General features: G+C 44.8%; 1 protein-coding gene across 2 annotated transcripts in view; it reads right to left on the bottom strand.

Moving 5' to 3' along the window:
* Window positions 1-14,913, bottom strand: part of THEMIS2 (thymocyte selection associated family member 2) — a 54,193-nt gene that overhangs the window by 13,094 nt on the left and 26,186 nt on the right. The window lies entirely within an intron of this gene.

Below are 14,913 nucleotides of genomic sequence, written 5' to 3'. Positions count from 1 at the left end.
TATTACCTAGTGTTTCTCGAACAGCAACATTTCCAACAAGCTCTGCATCATTAGAAATTACCAGAACCAACAAAGCATTGCCCCTAGTAGGAGCTTCTACAAACTGGCTCATAAAGTGGTCCTGCAGCAAGTTGAGGAATTTTCTCCCCTTTGCGGTTGAGGCAGAATCATGACCCCAGTCAATGTCTGGGAAGTTAAAATCTCCCATCAGGACCACTGTACAAGCCTGTGCAGCCCGCTCAATTTGGTTATACAATTGCGTTTCTATCTCCTCTGTGATGTTAGGGGGGTCTATAGATTACACCAAGTATTATTTCTCAGTGTTTATATCCCTTTGAACTTCCACCCATAAAGTTTGCACATCTTTACCATCCTCACCCACAATTGCCTTTCACACTTGTCTTCAGATCACTCCTCACATACAAGCACACACCACCACCTTTTCTATTGACCTGGTCTTTCCTAAATAGTGTAAAACCCTCAATATTGACAGCCCAGTCATGCGAAGAATCCAACCATGTCTCAGCCACACCAACTACATCTATTTGTTCTTCTTGTACCATAGCCTCCAGCTCCCCCATTTTTCTAGCTAGACTTATGGCATTTGTGAAAATACATTTTAAATTACTATTACCTGTAAAGTGAATATCTGGGATTTTTAGGTTACCTTGGTTGATGTTTGTATGTAACAGGTTCTTGTTACCAGCAGTCCTATTTTTCATCAGTGTATAGTTCTGCCCAGTCTTTTCCCTACTTTCCTCACTAACCCTAGCCCCCACTATATCCCCACTGTCCCCTCCTATATCCCACTCTATCTACACTATCTACGCCCTTATTAGTATGACCCCACCCTCCCCAGATACTAGTTTTAAAGCTCCATTTTTTTCCCCCATGGCAGTTGCACCCTCCCCATTATTGTGTAGCCCATCTCTACTGTAGAGCCTGTAACCGACAGAGAAGTCAGCCCAGTTCTCCAGGAACCCAAACCCTTCCTTCCTGCACCAGCTTCTGAGCCACTTATTTAACTGCCTAAGCTCCCTTTGTCTCTCTGGTGACACTCGTGGCACTGGTAGTATTTCTGAAAACACTACCTTGGAGGTCCTGGACTTGAGCTTCTCTCCTAGTTCCCTAAAATAATTTTTAAAGACCTTCCATCTCCCCCTGACTTTGTCATTGGTGCCAATGTGTACCATGACCGCCGAGTCTTCCCCAGCCCCATACAGCAATCTGTCAATCCAATCCGCAATATGCCGAACCCGAGCACCCAGAAGACAACACAATGTTTGGCATTCATGGTCTCGGTGACAGATGACCCTGCCTATCCTCCTAATAATAGATTCCCCTAGCACCAGCATCTGTCTAACCTTTGCTGCACTCCTTTTCCTCCTGATAGTCCTGATCTTGCCCTCCTCCTCGCACCTCCATTTCACTGACCCCAGTCAGTGCCTACACAGTGAGGTCTAATCCTCTCTCCAGTTTTGCAATTCCCCTAAGTATTTCAAGCTGCTTATTTAGATCCAAGATCTGGGCTTCCAAATATGCAACGTGATTGCATCTAGTGCAAATGTATTCACCCTCTAATGACTCTTCAAGGTACGCATACATTGCATAGGACACACACTTAGTAGCATTGTCCATGGAGCACATGTTTAAATGGGGATGAACAGTAAAGAAAGAGGTTAGAATTAGACCCTGCCTGCTGTAGTTGGAGGACTAGCTAGAATCAAGCCAACAATACACAAGAAAAATCTAACAAACCTTAGTTTCTTGCTCCTTGTCTTAAACTCTGGTTCTTTAAACTCCACTTATTACCAAGCCCACTTAGTACAGCAAGCCCAGGTAATAAAATATAAAAATGAATTAAAATAAGTAAAAAAAGGCAGTTTCCAAGTTTGTTAAATTGTTTGTTCAAATTCTTATTATTGCTCCATAATTGTGTCCAGATCAAAATATTTTCAGGTGCTCTAGAAAATCTGCAATAGATGCATCTGTTGGTTGAGGGGTCACAACATCTTCCTTCAGATTATAAAGTCTCGCATAATACGAAGCTATGGCATTAGTGATTTCTTGCGGGTGCGTAAGCACAGACCCATTATAATGCAGTTTCTCTATCCTGGAGTTAACCGCCCACTTCTTAAGCCTGTTAGCTAACAAGGAGCCCACCCTGTCCCCCATATGATAGTAGGACACCTTAAATCTGCTAATTACTCGCTCATGTTCATATAACAGATGCGACCTCAACTCAGAACTGACTTTTTGCAACTCTAAAAGGTGAGCTGAAGAGGGATTGTCCCTATATCGTTGGTGTGCTGATTCCAACCTGGATAGCGCCTCATTAAGCTGCCTATCTCTAGCTTTTTTCAAACGAGAGGCTGCCTGCAAGAATATACCTCTCATATAGGCCTTATGAGCCAACCACAGAGTAGATGACGAAATATCAGGGGTGCTATTAAGAAGGAAAAACTCCTTCAGGCTAGCGCGGAATTCTTCCAGTCTCTTAGAACTCTTAAGCAGGTACTGGTTTAGCCTCCAAGTCGGGGGTGATTGGGAGGGCAAACCCATATCGAGTTCCATCGTTATAGGGGCATGATCCGACCAAGTGGCCAACAGAATATCCGTTTTAAGTACCCCATGCAAAATATCTCTAGAAACCAGGAAATAATCAATCCGAGACTGTGTGTGATGTGCAGAAGAGATATGTGTATAATCTCTCTCTCCCCCCCATGCTGGTACCACCAAATATCATGTAAGGAGGTGTTTTTTAGAGCTTCTTTTAGGTCCTTCCGGCGGAGCTCAGCATGGGTGAGACAGTCCATCCCCACATCAATTGGAACGTTAAAGTCCCCACCCATTATAACAGCACCTTTCGCCACCTTTAAAATTTTCTTGTGCAATCTGTTGAAAAAGGAGATCTGCCTAACATTTGGTGCATAAACCGAGACTAACGTGCACAATTTCCCTTCAAGGGAACATAGCAAGATAACATATCTCCCTTCCCTGTCTGTGATGCATTGGTGTAATGTAAAAGCAACAGAGCCCCTTATACATATGAGGGTGCCAGCCTTACGCCTTTGGGCAGCAGGGGAATGAAAAATATGCGAATATAAATCGATGAGTGAATCTGTGCTGATCTGCTCCCACCAAATGAGTCTCCTGAATGAAAGCCACATTGCATTTGCTACGGAGCAGATCCCGCCACAATTGGGAGCGGCGAAATGGGGAGTTCAAACCACGTACGTTATTGGAGTAAAGTTTCAACCCCGCCATAAGAAGATGCGTATAGTACTAGGTGTAGGCATAAGGGGCATTGTGAGACTGAGGTAGATATAAGAATATGTGGGCCACATATCAGAGCGCGAGCAAAGTAGGACATCAAAAAGCAACATAACCCTAACCACAAAAGAGAAAAGGTGATTAGACATCACAAACTGCAACGAGCAGAATATTAGAGTCTAAAAAGGGAGGTCTACTTAGAGGGTGATCACCACCCTAGCACCAAAAGAGCAGACCTAGTGGGGGGAAAAAAGAGATGAAGTTCTTACATATCTCCCATCCCGCACGTCCAAAAGGATAAAGTAGGTGAGGGAGTCCGGGAAATCATGTTTGTTCCCAATCGGGCGCAATTCTCGCCGACTTGTTTCCATGGCCTTCTGTGGGATTGGCATCGTCCCCAACTGAGAGCAGACCCATCTTGTGCAGAAGGACACTAGCATCTTGTGGAGTGTTGCAAGCAACCATCTGCCCCTTCACCGAAATCAGTAGCTTTACAGGGAAGCCCCAGCGGTAACGGATGTCCTTGTCTCGAAGAGCTCGTGTAAAACTCGCAAATTCCTTCCTCTTCGTTAGTGTGGCCTACCGTCTCCGGAACCCCTCTAATGCGCACATTGTTACGCCTATGGCGGTCTTCTAGATCCTGGATCTTCTCTTTTATGGCCGCTACATCTTCCTCCAGCGCTTCATGCGCATCGATCAGAGAGTTGTGCGACGCAGCATATTCAGCCATCTTGTTTTCTACATGGGTGACTGTCTCCTACACCCTGTATGTCGCGCTTCAGGTCTTTGATCATGCTGGAGATGTCCGCTTTCAGTGATGATCTTAGGGAGTCCAGCAGTGTGCACAGTGTCTCCTCAGTAATCGGGAGAGCCCCAGCTTCAGCAGCCAGAAGAAGCGGCGGGCCTCCACATGCTGCAGGGGATGGAGCAGGAGTCTCAGAGAGCCTGGGGGAAGAAGCGGGAGATCCCTCAGCTCCGGCGCTTGACGGTGGCGTTCTAGGGAAGAACTCTGTCATTTTCTTCGGCGCTTGTCTCTTCCTAATCTTGCCCATTCTGGGAACCAGGTAAGTGAGCCCAGTGTACTTCGGAGTCCCTCAGTTGTAATATTTGAGCCGCTATGGATGTGCGGGAAGCAGAGCTACAGTCTCAAGCAGCCGCCGCCGCCATCAACGCGCAGACCACGCCCCAGATCAAAATATTTTAAGGCAAAGAGTTCTTATTTGACATGATCGATCGATGATTTATTTTTAGCAAAAACTGATATTCCAATAAAAAAAAGGTAAAAAATATATAACATTTTTTAATAAGAAAATATATAAAAAAATGTACTCCAATTGATCGTGAAAAATCTGTGATTTATGTTTTTTTTATAGTTATTTAGTTATTTTTCTTAATTAATTATGAATAGTCCATCAAATGTCATCCAAGGTGTTTAAAACATAAAGAATACTTTGAATGAACTCATTGCTCTAAATACAAGGGGCATTGCAGAACGATCGAAGATATAACAATACAGTACAGGAGGTGCCTGCTGGATTCTAACAACGCTAGTGTGAAAGTAGCCTTAAAAGACATTTGATGGACTATTCATAATACTTAAGAAAAATAACTAAGAAATAACCATATAAATCACAGATTGTCACGATCAATTGGAATACATTATTTTCTTATAAAAATGTTTTATATATATATTTTTATATTTTTTGCTTTTTACCTTTTTTATTGAAATATCACAGTCTTCACCATCATTGGTTTTGATAAAAAATAAATCATCGATCGATCATGTCAAATAAGAACTCTTTGCCTTAAAATATTTTGATCTGGACACAATTATGGAGCAATAATAAGAATAAGAACAGACTTGGAAACTGCATTTTTTACTTATTTTAATTCATTTTTATATTTTATTTCTTTAATATTTTATTTCTTTGTATATGAAATGAGCCCTATAGTTCCAAGAAAAAGAAAGTGAACCCTATGTAATTACTTGGATTTCTGCATGGATTACTAATAAAATGTGGTGTGATTGTTATCACAGTTATAGGCGAACTAATAATGCACCAACTGTTATACCGTTCATGTGTTTTATTGAGTACATTCGGGACATTTAATGCTCAAATGCATCAGAATTCTGGTACAATTTGAGCTAAAAAATTGCATATATGCACTGGACTAAACTTATTATGTTTTTCACTCCACCCAATAAGAAGGCATGGCTAGGCGGGAAATGAGATGTGCTTGTATGGAAGGGGTGTGTCTCAAGATGTGACATTGTGTGCCTAAATTTTAACACTAAATTCTGGTGAAAAGTAAGTCATAGGTGGTATAAACTTCAATCTGAAGATGCACCAAATTTATCATTCAGTATCAGCCACTGCAATTAATCAGACAGATCTTTAGATGGTCTAGTCTAAAGGCCCTATTACATGGGTAGATAGAGCAGACAATTGTTGGGAGACAAGCGTTCCCTCCCGTCAATCGCCTGCTCGCTATGGGAGGAAACTGCTGTTATTACATGCAGCAATCTCCTCCTCAGTATAGGGATTGCTCGTCCCTTTACTGTCTCATTGCAATATGGTTGGAGAAATCCAGCTCCACTTCGGTAAAGGAAAAATGTATTTTGCTTGCGGTAAAATCACATCCAGTTACAGTTACAAAGTCGTTGTCTACATGTTTCGGGCTACTGAAGACAATTCGCACCCTTACCTTACTATACAACATTAAAAAGTGGCAGTATTTATAGAGGGACTGCACCTGTTTTCACTGATTGTGGTCACATGACTGCAGGCACCCTCTAAAACATGCCACACCTATGAACAAGACTTCTCATGAGAAAAAAACAAAAAAACAAAAAAAAACAAAACACAATGAACAGAAAAAGCCTATACAAAAGTGCACAACATATGCACTGGCTATAGGAAACAAAATTGAAGGAGAGAGTTTTTTGAGTTTTTTAAGGGACGGCTGTGAAGTGCAGGAACAATGACATAATGAGTTTATTGTTGCAAGATTAGGTCTAGACGTCTGTTCAGACCATCAGGTTGTCGCGTGTTCAATGCGAAAATCCAAAAGGATTCTTTATTTAATAATTTTCTTTTGTAATCCCCTCCTCTTTTTGGCAAAAAAAAAACCTTTCTATACCCTGTACCACTAGATCCGATGTATCACCACAATGGCAGAAATGCAGACTAGCTGCAGATATATTGCGACTGCCATGGTGGAGCACATCGGAAATGGGCCTGCGTATTCTGGTTTTTATGGCATTAGTGGTGCAACCTACATATTGCAGTCTTCATTTTCTGCATGTGATTAAATAAACTGAAAAGGTTGTATTGTAATTAAGATATGTTTTCATTTGAAAAATCCTGCCAGTTGAAGCTGAAACAAAAGTATTAGATATCGACATGTGGGTGCAACATATGCACCTATAATGTCCACATCTATAGCTTCCTTTGGTCGTGAGCCAGACAGGCTGCGATTTTTTCTTGTCCTGATACAGGCTAGAACTGACATAGTTAGCTATAGTGGGTGCTCTTCTAGCTGCATATTTAACCCCATCTGCAACTATGTCCGTCCATTCTCTATCATATGCCAGGACAGGAAAATGCCTTTTTACAATGTGGCAGATCTGTGTGAACTCCGTGCTGTACTGTGTAACAAACAGATTTTTTTTGTTGTTTCCATTATTTTTGAAGTTTTTGTTTTTAGTTTTGTTTCTGTTGGCAACCACAGCACTGAGTTCACTACCCCTAGACACACTCTCCTGCTGTGGATGAACCAGAGACCCTCTTTCAATTTCAGACACCTGCCTTATTACATCCTCAACCTGACTTCTGACAAGCTCTCTTGTGTAATCTATGGGCGATATTTTCGGCCGCGTGTGTTTTTCAGGCCCTGCAACTGCATAGTGTCACCAGCGTAACTCAAATCTTGTGTCACAGTAGACTACATAAAAAAACCCCCACTATTTTGACTGTGAAATAATAGCAGTCAGTTGCCTGCACGTGTGTGTGTTTCAGGCTTTGCAAGTGCACAGTGTCACACCAGTGCAACTCATATCTTGTGTCAAAGTAGATTACATTTAAGAAAAAATATATTTTGACTGTGAAATAATAGCAGTCAGTTGCCTGCACGTGTGTGTGTTTCAGGTCCTGCAGTGCACAGTGTCACACCAGTGCAACTCATATCTTGTGTCACAGTAGATTACATAAAATTTTTTATTTTTTTTGACTGTAATAGATTGAATAGCAGTTAGTTGTCTGCAAGCGTGTGTGTCAGGCCTACAGCGTCTACTCTGCCAACTTCTGCCAGTGCACAGTGCCACTCATATCTGGTGTCACAGTAGCTTGCACGCATAGTACAACTAAACTAATCTAAAAAAAATGACAGGCAGAGGCAGGCCACCCCACAGGGGTCGTAGTGGTCGTGGTCCTGTGATTTCCTTTGGCCCTAGAATAATGCCCAGTGTTCAGAGGCCACGTACCCTGAACTCGAAAAGTTCTGAGGACATAGTTGACTGGCTAACACAGGACACCCAATCTTCTACAGCTTCCGCTCAGAACCTTAACGCACCATACTCAGCCAGTTGAGCTTCGGGCACCTCTCAAGTTACCACTTGCCCGCCTGCTGCCACCACCAACACTAACACCACAGCTGCTTCACTTGATCTGTCAGAGGAGTTATTTGCACATCAGTTGGAAGAAATGAGTGATGCGCAACCATTATTGCCAGAGGATGTAGATAACAAAGGATATGTCTCAGTCAGGCAGCATTACACAGATGGACGTACGGTGTGATGATGATGATGTTGTACCCGCTGCTGCTTCCTTTGCCGAGTTGTCAGATACAAGTGAAGCGGTTGATGATGACGATGTGTCCGTGGATGTCACGTGGGTGCCTGCTCGAAGAGAAGAAGAACAGGGGGAGAGTTCAGATGGGGAGACAGAGAGGAGGAGGAGTCGAGTTGGAAGCAGGGGGAGGTCGTCGCAAGGAGCTAGTGGCACAGTCAGACAGCATGCATCGGCACCCGTGGTCAGGCAGACAGCACTCCAATCAACGCATGCTGTTGCCACCACCAGAATGACGTCATTGCAGAGATCAGCAGTCTGGCATTTTTTTTGTGTGTCTGCCTCTGACACCAGCGATGCCATTTGCAACCTGTGCCAAAAGAGTCCAACACCCACCTAGGTACAACTGCTTTGCGAAGGCACATGATCTCAAATCACAAACGCCTATGGGATCAACACATGAGTACAAGCAGCACACAAACTCAAAGCCGCCATCCTCTTCCTGGTCCAGCATCTTCAGCCACGTCAACCACTGATGTCCTCCTTGCCCCCTCTCAACCATCCACCACTCTGTATCTTGCCTTGAGCAGTTCCTGCTCATCTGCCCACAGTCAGGCGGGCAAGTGGTAACAGGCGGGCAAGTGGTAACTTGAGAGGTGCCTGAAGCTGAACTGGCTGAGTATGGTGCGTTAAGGTTCTGAGCGGAAGCTGTAGAAGATTGGGTGTCCTGTCAAGGACATGTTTGAGCGTAAGAAGCCAATGTCACAAAGTCACCCCCTTGCCCGGCGTCTGACAGCTGGCTTGTTGGAGCTGGCTTGTCGGAAACTCTTATCCCGCCAGCTTTTACCATACAAGCTGGTGGAGTCTGAGGCCTTCCAAAAATTTGTAGCTATTGAGACACTGCAGTGGAAGGTACCCGGCCGAAATTTCTTTGCACAAAAGGCAATCCCCAACCTGTACTCGATTGTGCAAAAGGAAGTCATGGCATGTCTGGCACACAGTGTTGGGGAAAGGGTCCATCTGACCACTGATACCTGGTCTGCAAAGCACGGTCAGGGCAGGTATATCACCTACACTGTACATTGGGTAAACCTGCTGACGGCTACATTGGGTAAACCTGCTGACGGCTGCAAAGCATGGAATGCATGGCTCTGCAGAGGAGTTGGTGACACCGCCACGACTTGCAGGCAGGCCTACTGCCACCTTCTCTACTCCTGCTACTCCATCCTCTTCCATAACCTCCTTAGCCGAGTCCTCTTCTGCTGCTGCGTCTTGCTCCACATCAATGGCACCCCCCCAGCTCCCCAGGGGCTATTCCACATCCCGTATACGACAGTGTCACGCCATCTTGGGGTTGACTTGCCTGAAAGCAGAGAGTCACACCGGACCAGCACTCCTGTCCGCCCTGAATGCACAGGTGGATCAGTGGCTGACTCCGCACCAACTGGAGATCAGCAAAGTGGTGTGTGACAACGGAAGCAATTTTTTGGCGGCATTGAATTTGGGCAAGTTGACACATGTGCCGTGCATGGCACATGTGTTGAATCTGATTGTACAATGCTTTATGCATACGTACACAGGCTTACAGGACATCCTCAAGCAGGCCAGGAAGGTGTGTGGCCATTTCAGGCATTCCTACACGGTCATGGCGCACTTTTCAGATATCCAGCGGCGAAACAACATGCCAGTGAGGCGCTTGATTTGCGACAGCCCGACACATTGGAATTCAACACTCCTAATGTTCGACCGCCTGCTCCAACAAGAAAAGCTGTCAATGAGTATTTGTATGACTGGGATGCTAGGACAGCCTCTGCGGAGCTGGGAATTTCTTTGCCACGTTACTGGACGCTCATGCGCAATGCCTGTAGGCTCATGCGTCCTTTTGAGGAGGTGACAAACCTAGTCAGTCGCACCAAAGGCACCATCAGCGACATCATCCCATTTGTTTTCTTCCTGGAGCGTGCCCTGCGAAGAGTGCTGGATCAGGCCGTAGATGAGCGTGAAGAGGAAGAGGAAGAGTTGTGGTCACCATCACCACCAGAAACAGCCTTATCAGCATCGCTTGCTGGACCTGTGGCAACACTGGAACAGGAGTGCGAGGAAGAGGAGTCAGAGGAGGAATGTGGCTTTGAGGTGGAGGAGGAAGACATTGGTAACTCGGCATCCAACCTTGTGCAAATGGGGTCTTTCATGCTGTCGTGCCTGTTGAGGGACCCTCGTATAAAAAGGCTGAAGGAGAACAACCTGTACTGGGTGGCTACACTACTAGACCCCCGGTATAAGCAGAAAGTGCCTGAAATGTTACCGAATTGCCGCAAGTCGGAAAGGATGCAGCAGTTCCAAAATAAATTAAAAAGTATGCTTTACACAGCGTATAAGGGTGATGTCGCAGCACAACGGGAATCTAACAGGGGAAGAGGTGAAAGTAATCCTCCTACCATGACCACGCCGGCAAGGACAGGACGCTTTACAGACGTGTTGTTGATGGAGGACATGCAGAGCTTTTTAAGTCCTACGCATCGCCACAGCCCTTCGGGGTCCACCCTCAGAGAATGACTCGAACGACAGGTAGCAGACTACCTCACCTTAACTGCAGATACAGACACTCTGAGGAGCGATGAACCCCTTGAGTACTGGGTGTGCAGGCTTGACCTGTGGCCTGAGCTATCTATGGCCTGAGCTATCCCAATTTGCAATAGAACTTCTGGCCTGCCCCATTTCAAATGTCCTGTCAGAAAGGACCTTCAGTGCAGCAGGAGGTATTGTCACTGAGAAGAGAAGTCGCCTAGGTCAAAAAAGTCTAGATTACCTCACCTTTATTAAGATGAATGAGGCATGAATCCCGAAGGGACTGACAATGGGCGATACATTTGACTAATAAAGGCCTGGTGATGAGATGAGCTGCCTTGGGCTAAAAATGGTCCACACGCTGCTGTATTTTATCTCTGCATGCCGGGTGACTTGCGTGACTTATCCGCCACCAACTAGGGTTCAAGCCGCAATGTTTTAGTGCACTTTCTGCCTGGAAAACATCAATTTTTCTGTAGTAGCGGCTGCAACAATACCTAGTTTTTCAGGCATGTGTACATTTCAAATTTTTCTGGCCTCTGGTGCTGCATTGTGGCTGCAAAAACAAAACAAAAAAAAGGCACATACATGTGTCAATTCCCCTTTGTGATCATTACCTTGTTGTGGTGAAGGGGCTTGCGTATCACATTGAAGCGACCACCTCTATGAGTGTGTTGGCAATGGCAATGTTGGCACACCCCAGATGATAAGGTCGTTGCTTCATTGTGAACAGACCAAAAGCGATCGGCTGGATAACTTTGCATAGAAAAAACATTAATTTTCTTTGTGATCATCTAAGGTGAATCATTAAAGCCTACTAGGCCAACAATGGGCCCACACTGCAGAATCATTGTTTTCTGGATCACTTAACTGTCACTGAACTACCTCAGCACGACCATAGGCTTTTTTAAAAAAAACATTGCCTGCAATCTCCCAAACGTGTGCACGTGCACAGTCATCACTACACCAAAATTGACGCATAGAAGAATAAAATTTATGTCATGAGTGTGTCAACTATTGACAACTCTTTGCGGTTGTCTAAAATCTATTCCATAGACCGGCCCCTGATAGGGGAGATAACAGGGATTAAACTGATAGGAATAGTACTATTTAACACACCACTCATATCTGGTGGCACAGTACATCGCATGGCGCACGCGCAGTGCCCCAAATTGGAAGTATGAGGACTGACCAAGCATCTTTTTTCATCTCCGGGTTCCTAAAATCTATTCCATACACCGGCCCCTGATAGGAGACAAAACAGAGATTAAACTGTTAAGAACAGATTTTTTTTAATAACAGCCTCTGCGGAGCTGGGTATTTTTTGGCCGCGTTACTGAACGCTCATGCACAATGGCTGTAGGCTCATGCGTCCTTTTGCGGAGGTGACAAACCTGGTCAGTCAAACCCAAGGCAACATCATCGACCTCATCCCATATGTGTTTTTTCTGGAGGGTGCCCTGCGAAGAGTGCTGGATCAGGCCGTAGATGAGCATGAAGAGGAAGAGTTGTGGTCACCATCACCACCAGAAGCAGCCTTGTCGTCGTCGATTGCTGGACCTGCGGCAACGCAGAGAGAGGAGTCTGAAGAGGAATCAGAGGAGGAAGGTGGCTTTGAGGAGGTGGAAGACCAACCACAGCAGGCGTCCCAGGGGGCTTGTTGTCACCTTTCGGGGACCCTTGCTGTTGTACGTGGCTGGGTGGAGAAAGAGACCTTCAATGACATCAGTGAGGACAAGGAACAGGACATGGCTAGCTTGGTATCCAACCTTGTCCAAATGGGGAGTTTGCGGTTGTGCAAATGGACTGTTTGCGGTTGTTTGCGGTGCGTTAAATGGGGAGTTTGGTCTGTCAGAGTTTGGTCTGTCACTGTGAAGCGGGCGTAACCCTTACACTACCTGATCGATACAACATCATACCTGATGTTTTAAAGCACGTTATTCCAAACAATTTAGGAATGTTAGGTGATTTATGCCCTTTATGGATTATAACCCGACTCTGCGTCAACTACGCAATTTTCCATGGGAGTTTTGCCATGGATCCCCCTCCGGCCTGCCACAGTCCAGGTGGTAGTCCCCTTGAAACAACTTTTCCATCACTATTGTGGCCAGAATGAGTCCCTGTGGGTTTTAAAATTCGCCTGCCTATTGAAGTCTATGGCGGTTCGCCCGGTTTGCACGTTCGCGAACATTTGCGTAAATTCGCGATCGGCATTTGCAAACAGAAAATGTTATGTTCGCGACATCTCTACTTCAGTCATGAAGCAATCATCATCCGTGCAGTTCCTTCTTGCACGTATTATCTCGCCCCTCGGTATGTTCGCTATGACATGTTTCGGATGACAGGATGTGGCGTGCAGGGTCATATTTCCTGCTAAGGTACATGTATGGATTTTTCCGGTGGAGGGGTCCCCCCCTCAGGCGCAAATCCAAAAAAGAAATGTCCTGCATGTCATAGTGGACACTAAAAGAAATAATGTCCACACAGGAATTGATATAGCAACCAAAAGCTGTTATGGCCATCACATGACCTGTCCTAACCAGGATCAGGTCATCAATGTAATGGCCATATCACCTGATGCAATGCCAAAAAGGATGGGTGTCGATGAGGAGAAAGCTCCCTTCCCACCATACATTTACTGTCTCATTGTTTGCTGGCAGCAGAGCACCTATTACACGACACAATTTGCCGCCAGCAAACCATGATTTTTTTAAGATGTTAAAAGATCCTGAGTACCCGATGAATGAGCTTTTGCTCGTTCATCGGGTAATCGGTAGCAGTATTACACTGCCAGATGATCGCTAATGATATCGATAGCGATCACCATAACAATAATCTGCTGGTTTAATAGGGCCTTAAGGGCTGTATTAGGCGTGCCGAGGGTCAGACAGATTATCGTGTTTGTGTATAAGTACCGCTGATTACCCGTGGGTTTACATGGACCAATAATCAGCTTAACAAACGTTCATACACTGGACTGTACAGACATGTCCAGCAATCATCCGAAAAAGGAGCAAGTACTTGTTCTACGCAGGCATAAAAATCAGCTTGTTGGCAAAACATCCCCTTGTTTAAATAGTGAATGTATGCTGCAAATATTGCAAACAGTATGGGGAATGAACAATCACATCAAAAGACACATGCCCCTATATACAGTTTACATATTTAAGATGATTGCCACATATAAATACGCTAAATAAGCTGAGATTGACTTGCTATATATTCAATCAGTGCTCGTTACTGGCAGATTATTTGTCCATGCAAAGGGACATTCAGGCCAACTGCACATGTTGCGGAATACGCATGGTTTATCCACGTGGATTCCCATGAGGAAAAGCCGCAGCGTAGTACAGTATCAGCAAAGTGTATGAGATTACACAAATCTCATGTAAACTTTGCAGATTGTTTCCGTGCAAAAATTGACCTGCCATGCAAATTTTAAAATCTGCAACATGTCAGTTATGTTTGTGGATATGGTGCAGAATGCACATAAAGCTGCACGGAAATTCATTTGGATCTTGTGTGCATTTACCCGTATCGTGTGCAGGTGGCCTAAGGAAGCCATTGCGATTTCCCCGACAGGTTTTTATAGAAATGCAGGTCTAGGAGCAGCAGGGCGGGCGAGGTGAGATGGAGAGAATAGCTTGGGGAGGGAGAGAGTCTGCTGAAGACAATAGATAATTTAAAGGGTAACTGTCATTTTTTTTATTTGCTAGTTTATTAGAGCTAGGCATGTATATCTGATTTAGCCTGTCAATGATTGTCAAAAGATACGTAATTACCTTATAATAACAGCTCTCATTAATGTCTCCTGTACCTTTCAACTGCTCCCGTAAAAGACCGTTGCTATGCCTTGTCTGTCTTCCCTTTAGTATAAACAGAAGATAGAGGGGCGGTCTTCCACATTGCATGCCTGCATTAGGCTTCAGAGTGAGGAGGTGTGTCTCAGTAATCCAATCTGATTGGCTGGCAGGGAGCTGCTGGCTACAGCAAGTGTGTATGGGAAGTGAGGGAAAGCAGTTTTGGCCTCAGAGAACTGGCAGAGGAGCCATCTTGAGAAAGTCCTTATATTGTAAATGTTTAAACAGCTGTAATTAAGGGAAAAACTTAAGGAAAACAGTGGTATGTGAAGAAACTAAAGATTGCTTTATGCATAATGCTGCTGCAGCAGTAACATATGCCCAAATTTTTTTTTTTTTCATGAAAACATGACAGTTACCCTTTAACCCTTTAAGTCAGGGCAAGTAAGAGACAGCTGATGGCTAGGGGGAGACTGGGGAGGTCT

The sequence above is a fragment of the Bufo gargarizans genome, chromosome 3, assembly GCF_014858855.1.
Source record: "Bufo gargarizans isolate SCDJY-AF-19 chromosome 3, ASM1485885v1, whole genome shotgun sequence".
Lineage (NCBI taxonomy): Eukaryota > Metazoa > Chordata > Amphibia > Anura > Bufonidae > Bufo > Bufo gargarizans.
The sequence above is the reverse complement of the archived record's forward strand: the minus strand, read 5'-3'. Positions and strand labels throughout refer to the sequence as shown.